Here is a 7,516-nt window from a genome sequence, read left to right as displayed (position 1 = left end):
GGAGGGAGGAGAAGGGGATCGGGGGGAAATGGGGTGTCGGCTAGGGTTTCCGCCGACCGGGGGGGGTTATGGGAGTGAGGGGGTGGGCCGGGCCAGGGGCTGGCCGGCTTGGCCAGGTGGGCTTGGCCCAGTTTGGCCAGGGGGGGGGGGTTCCCTCTCCTTTGTTTTATTTTTCTTTTCTTAATTTATTTTCTCTTCTGTTTTATTTCATTTTAAAATATTGAGGCACTTTATAAAAATGTGTGCACCCCACCATAATTAATCTTGTAATTTTTGACAACCCCCGAACATTTTAGTTTGATTTTTTTGAAAAACTTTTATTGCCATCATAATTTTGAATGGAATTTCGAAACCGTTTTGATTTAACCCAAGATTAACTACAGTGACAGAGGTGACGTGGCATCATTAGTGGGGATTACTGTAGCTTAATTACCCGGGCGTTACAATTCTCCTCCACTACAAGAAATCTCGTCCTGAGATTTAAGCGGTGGAGTAAGGGGGGGGAAGGTGTTGGTAGCGGAAAAACTAACGAGTCTTCTCGGTCTTGGTTGCCCTTTCGAAGGGGTTGATCCCTTTCATTGATGTCTTCATCTCTCTGTTTCAGGTCCTCATGATGAAGTCGGCTCTTTTCTTCGGGAACTCCATCGCATTTACGAATAGGTAACGGGGCAGGTCGGCAACGACAGAATGTTATAAGTGTTATAATCTGGGATTAACCCATGAATGAGCATATGAGTACCTCTCGAGTTTGAACATTTAAGAGACATCGAGAGTAAAGTTGGGAGGTACAATAAGAAGTTTCAAGCAGCCAGGCAATCGTTCAATGCCTAGTCAGAAGGTGAAAGTGGTTTCAAAGCAACGGGATAATTATTGTGTCCGATGCCAGAATTGATGACCTCATCGGAAAGGTGGCTCATGAATTACCTACGAGTCCACGCGGGAGGAATAACTTTGGAAACTGGGGTGTGCAGGAGAGTCAGGTTTCGATCCTGTGGAACTGTGGGTTATGGGCCCACCATGTGGGTTAAAAGTAGGAAAGGCAGTGACGTCTTGCACAATCATGTAAGCAAGGCATGTTAGAGGATAGCCTGACAGTTATGTCGGCAACAATGTCGGTACCAAGGGCGAGGGACGAAGAGAACCATCTTCCTGCTCGTTGAACGAGGCGGACCAATAGGCAAAGTTCTCGTCCATCGGTGGTTACCGGAATGTCCTCACCAAAATAACAGGGTATTTCTGACCGAATTGTACACCGAGGTGTTTACAAAAGTAGGAGAATATTACTGCTTAGATCTCATAGATCACAAGAAAGGTTAAACCAAACAATGGAAAGGAAGATATGATTATCGGATTTAACCAGATCAATGGAAAGGAAAAATGTGTTTAAACACATTTTCCAGGGGTATATCCTTCCCAAGGACAAGCAGATGATATCCATGACAGGATAGTCGGTAGAAAACCATTTTAGGTAAGGGGAGAAAAATTTCATGACATTACCCATACAACGGTGTTTGGATAATTGATAAAGAGAATTTAGCATTGTGCTTCAAATGTTCTTGGTGATGAACGGAGTACCACAGACATGCTTCAGGTAGAAATGATATGGTGTTTCAATCAAGGGCCCGACTTCGGATACACCAATGACCCATCAGGAGTAACTTATAAAATAAGTCCTACCACTTTCTCTAGGAGGAATGGTTATCCTTGCAAAAGAAATCATAATGATAGGTCCTCCAGCCAGGGGGGTGCTAGGCATGACATCCTGTTACCAGGTCATCAAAGGGCCAACAACATAACTCTTGGAAAGTTGTCCCAACCATCATATCTGACCGAGATTCAGATCCGATTGGTGTAATGATACCTCAGACTCAGGATGTCCGAGAATAAAAGGTGCAACACAAATAGACGAAATGACATTTCAGGATTCTCAGGAAATGAACTATGGGAGTGGGTTCCTGAAATAATAGTTCATCATTAAACCAAGGAGAGGAGGAGGTGGCTGATGGGCTCGGCGATAATCCATCGAGATTTCCGACAAGATGGGTTTCCACAATTATGTGAACAAGGAGATAACATTTGTTAGATCAAATGGTATAATGATGTATGCTCGAGGAAACATACTCAATTAAACATTGGTTGAAAGGTGCACCCGAATATGGGTTGGGTCACACGATCAATGTTAGAGTGGTGACTTGACGAACAAAAGAATTAGAATGAAACTCGACCATTACTTCAAAGCAATAGGGTTGCTAGAAGTTTTGAATTCACACCTCCTAGTTCAATTGTCGGTATGCCGGTTAGAAACAACACGGGTACCAAGAAAGAATGGTGAGGGTGAGAAGTATCACCATACCAAGAATTCTTAAGAGGTGGAGTAATCCTCACGACCTTCTTGACATAAAAGATGGTAATACTCCATGGTAAAGAAGAACAAATGCTAGGTAGCAAGGAACTCGAGGTATAACACAGAACACAAACAAGTTTTTGTTGGAGGGAACGCAATAAAGAGGTCGATGACAACACAAATCATCGAGGGCAAGGATGGTATTTCTCATCATTAATTCAATTCATATCCTGGAAGAGCATCAGAATGTAGATGGTGATCATGACACATTTGTCGAGAGATTCCACGAAGATGTAATCGATCCGCGATCACATCAAGTCAAAAGAATGATGAAGCAAGAGGTTATTGGAACCATAGGTACGACACAAACTTGAAATCTAGCTTGTTGTTCAAGGCGAAATGATATGATGAGGAAGATCGACGTAAGCTTAGCTATCGTCGCAAATTGGTGCTCCGAGAATAAGGACCAGGTAGCACAGTTAGAATCATCACGACAATGATATAGCCAAACAGGCTAGGAATGGCGTGATCGGGTACAAACTCATACTTATAGAAGCTTACTGAAGAGTTGTTGAACCATAGAGCGGACTCGGTTCAGTTATCGGTGTCTTTGAGTGTTTAATAACTCAGAGCCCGTGAAAAATTGGAATCAGTGGTAAGGTAGCACTTGATGAAGAACTCATAAGAAGTTATGCAGTACCATGATAATCTCGAGATACCAGGGGGGTAATACTCGACACAAGATCAAAGTAAAGGTTCGACTGGTGTATTGATCCATAGGAGACAATTGTTTTAACTTGTCCGAGAAATGGAATCAAAGAAGAACAATCATGGCCGGAACCACGGTTGCAAGGGATCAATTCACAGATACCATATGTTAGCTATCAAGGAAATAGTTATTATTACAAGAAGCTTCCATGATAGGATATACATCGCGTCCATGGGCATGAACACAAAGTTCAAGGTCGACTCCCACTTCCTCAATGCATAATCTTCCATTCACCTCTCGTATTTCGAAGATGACATTAGTTGTTGAAAGTTTTACCTGGTGCAATACCAGATAAGTATGAATCGTGAAATCTTTCGGGTTCACACCGATGAGGGAAGACGTTGGTTCAATCCCATCGGGGATTCTTACGAGCATATACCATAAGCTTCAAGAGTAAATAGCACCAGCCCGAAAGCAGAGCATGGTTGACAGAAGGAAAGGATACAATTTACCAAAGGCATTATGTATCAGAGAAAGAACTCACAAAGTGATTAATTATGAAGGACACTGTCGGATAATAATCCAACAGTGGATATGGCAATCCACAATGGGGCTGATATGAGTATCGATACCCAATCAGAGGAAGAAAGATTGCAAATGCATCGGTTTATAGAACATCTGTATAGTTCAACGCTTAATTAGCAAAGTAATTGTGATTTTCAAATCAAGGGATCAGGAGCAAATGCTCTGATCAAGGATGGATAAGCTGAATAGACTTAGGGGTACAATCGACAGCAATTTGATTGGTCGATAGCCAGCTCATGTTTAAAATGACGTCTGAGCCGGAAGGATGAATTCTAGGATCTGTTTGAGGATTGCGAGCATTCGCAACAAATCGACTCAATGGACTCAAAATGATAATGACAATGGATGCCAACAAGATTACTAGACTTATGGGATTAACCATAATGCAAGTAATCAAGAATCTCGAGAGCAATAGGATGCTCAGGATTTTCGGAAGGTCGAATGATTTTTCGAGGATTGGTGACATACATGAATCAACTGGGGATGAGCGGATATTCGGTAAGTACGAGAAATTATCCGTAGGGGTATTCATGTAGCAAAGAACTGCAAGGCAATAGGCGCAAAGTATTCTCGGAACATTAGAGAGAATTTCGGGATATCTTGTAATAACAAGATTAATTGGGAATAAAAGTAAGAACGACAGGCGTAAGTATTTATCCATAGGGATGTTTTGGTGGTAGGGAATTACAAAATCGACAGGCACAAGGTCTCGAGAGAATATCGGAGAGTATCTTCAAATTCTTCTGGTTCACGGAGCAATCACCTGTAGTGAGGGTTTCTCCGGGAGGAGGTAGTAACGAGATCCTAAAGTTAGATTTTGGTAAAAATCGTTTAACCCGAATAGAAGAGAGTTCAGAATCCCAGAGTAAAGATCGAGGAGTAAAAGATCCTAATACCACCAAATGGCGACGTGGGCCCATAAGGCACACAGCCATGTTAGTAAAAGTTTTGTAATGTCTAGACTCAACTTCGGCCAAGGAGTTGGAAAGGGGGATTCCTACAGGCAGTCGGCTCTGATACCAACTTGTGACGCCCCCGATTCAATCGTACACTAATCATGCACGCAAACGTGTACGATCAAGATCAAGGACTCACGGAAGATATCACAACACAACTCTAAAAACATAAATAAGTCATACAAGCATCATAATACAAGCCAGGGGCCTCGAGGGCTCGAATACAAGTGCTCGATCATAGACGAGTCAGCGGAAGCAACAATATCTGAGTACAGACATAAGTTAAACAAGTTTTCCTTAAGAAGGCTAGCACAAACTGGGATACAAATCGAAAGAGGCGCAGGCCTCCTGCCTGGGATCCTCCTAAACTACTCCAGGGCATCGTCAGCGGGCTGCACGTAGTAGTAGGCACCTCCAGTGTAGTAGGGGTCGTCGTCGACGGTGGCATCTGGCTCCTGGGCTCCAACATCTGGTTGCGACAACCAGAAAGAAGGAAAGGGGAAAAAGGAGGGAGAAAGCAACCGTGAGTACTCATCCAAAGTACTCGCAAGCAAGGAGCTACACTAAATATGCATGGGTATATGTGTAAGGAGGCCATATCGGTGGACTGAACTGCAGAATGCCAGAATAAGAGGGGGATAGCTAATCCTGTCGAAGACTACGCTTCTGGCAGCCTCCATCTTGCAGCATATAGAAGAGAGTAGATTGTAGTCCTCCAAGTAGCATCCTCAAGTAGCATCTCCAAGTAGCATCTCCAAGTAGCATCTCCAAGCAGCATCGCATAGCATAAACCTACCCGGCGATCCTCCCCTCGTCACCCTGTTAGAGAGCGATCACCGGGTTGTATCTGGCACTTGGAAGGGTGTGTTTTACTAAGTATCCGGTTCTAGTTGTCATAAGTTCAAGGTACAACTCCAAGTCGTCCTGTTACCGAAGATCACGGCTATTCGAATAGATTAACTTCCCTGCAGGGGTGCACCACATAGCCCAACATGCTCGATCCCATTTGGCCGGACACACTTTCCTGGGTCATGCCCGGCCTCGGAAGATCAACACGTCGCAGCCCCACCTAGGCAAAACAGAGAGGCCAGCACACCGGTCTAAACCTAAGCGCACAGGGGTCTGGGCCCATCGCCCATAGCACACCTGCACGTTGCGAGGGCGGCCGGAAGCAGACCTAGCCTAGCAGGCATTCCAGTCCAATCTGGCACGCGCCGCTCCGTTGCTGACGTCTGAAGTGCTTCGGCTGATACCACGACGTCGGGATACCCATAACTACTCTCGCGTAGATGGTTAGTGCGTATAGGCTCATAGCCAACTCAGATCAAATACCAAGATCTCGTTAAGCGTGTTAAGTATCCGCGAACGCCGAACTGGGCCAGGCCCACCTCTTTCCTAGGCGGTCTCAACCTGCCCTGTCGCTCCGCCACAAAGATCCACACAGAGGGCCGTCGGGACAAAGGTCCTTTCAGCCCCCAATCCGTGAATCACTCGCGGGTACTCATTGAGCTGACCCGACTTTAGTCACCATCTGTATAGTACGTAAATATGTATATACCCGTGATCACCTCCCGAGTGATCACGGCCCGATAGTATAGCACGGCTGACGGACAAGAATGTAGGGCCACAGATGATAAACTAGCATCCTATACTAAGCATTTAGGATTGCGGGTAAGGTATCAATGACTGTAGCAACAATGATAGGCTATGCATCAGAATAGGATTAACGGTAAGCAGTAACATGCTACACTACTCTAATGCAAGCAGTATAGAGGAGAATAGGCGATATCTGGTGATCAAGGGGGGGGGGGCTTGCCTGGTTGCTCTGGCAAGAGAGAGGGGTCGTCAACTCCGTAGTCGAACTGGGCAGCAGCAGCGTCGGTCTCGTAGTCTACCGGAGAGAAGAGGGGGGAAGAAACAATGAATACCATGTAAACAGATGCATATCGATGCATGACAAGTAACGATGCTAGGCGTGCCCTAGCGTGGTATGAGGTGGTACCGGTTAAGGGGGGAAACATTCGGGAAAATATCCCCGGTGTTTCGTGTTTTCGGGCAGAGGAGCCGGAGGGGGAAAGTTGCTGGTTCGATAGGTTAGGGGTGTGTGGCGGACGAATGGACTGCGTATCCGGATTCGTCTCGTCGTTCTGAGTAACTTTCATGTTGAAAATATTTTATTCCGAGTTACGGACTAAAAGATATGATTTTCTAAAGATTTTATTAATTTCTGGAATTTAATTAATTAATTATTTAATTCGAAAAATGAATTTATGACGTCAGCATGATGTCATGCTGATGTCCGCAGTCAACAGGGTTGACTTGGTCAACCTGACAAGTGGGTCCCGTTCGTCATACTCTGTTAGTTAATTAACAATAGTTAATTAGGTTAATTAGCCATTAGGTTAATTAATCAGGATTAATTAAATTAAGTATTTACTTAATTAATTAATTAATATTTTAATTAACATTTATTTTTATTTTTAACGTTCTGGGGGGGGGGGCTGCGGTCAGTGGCATGGCCGGTCCAGTCAGCAAGGCTGACCGGGTCAACAGGCCGGCCGGGCCCCTAGGGCCCACGGGTCAGTGACCCAGGGGTGGCCCCAGGTCGGCCACGTCGGCGGCCGGCGTTGGGGAGCTCCGGGGAGCGTTCCCGCGGCGGAGGGGCGCCGGACCTTGCCGGGATTCGCCGTCCGGCGGCCAAAATGGCCGCGGGCGGGTGCGTTCGAACGTGGAGAGGATGTCGTGTCCAACAGTGGCAGAGGCACGGCCGGACTCGGCCGGAAACGACGCCGGCGAGCGGCGGAGGCGGCGGTGGGATTCGGGACCGCGTCGGGATCGCGCTACGGGGCTAACGGGAAGGCCAGGGGGGTTGCGCGACGCGCTGAGCACAAGGGGCTCGGCCCCGTGACCATTTGGTCACCG

Source organism: Triticum aestivum, chromosome 1A (genome assembly GCF_018294505.1).
Source record: "Triticum aestivum cultivar Chinese Spring chromosome 1A, IWGSC CS RefSeq v2.1, whole genome shotgun sequence".
NCBI lineage: Eukaryota > Viridiplantae > Streptophyta > Magnoliopsida > Poales > Poaceae > Triticum > Triticum aestivum.
This window is presented reverse-complemented; position numbering follows the sequence as displayed.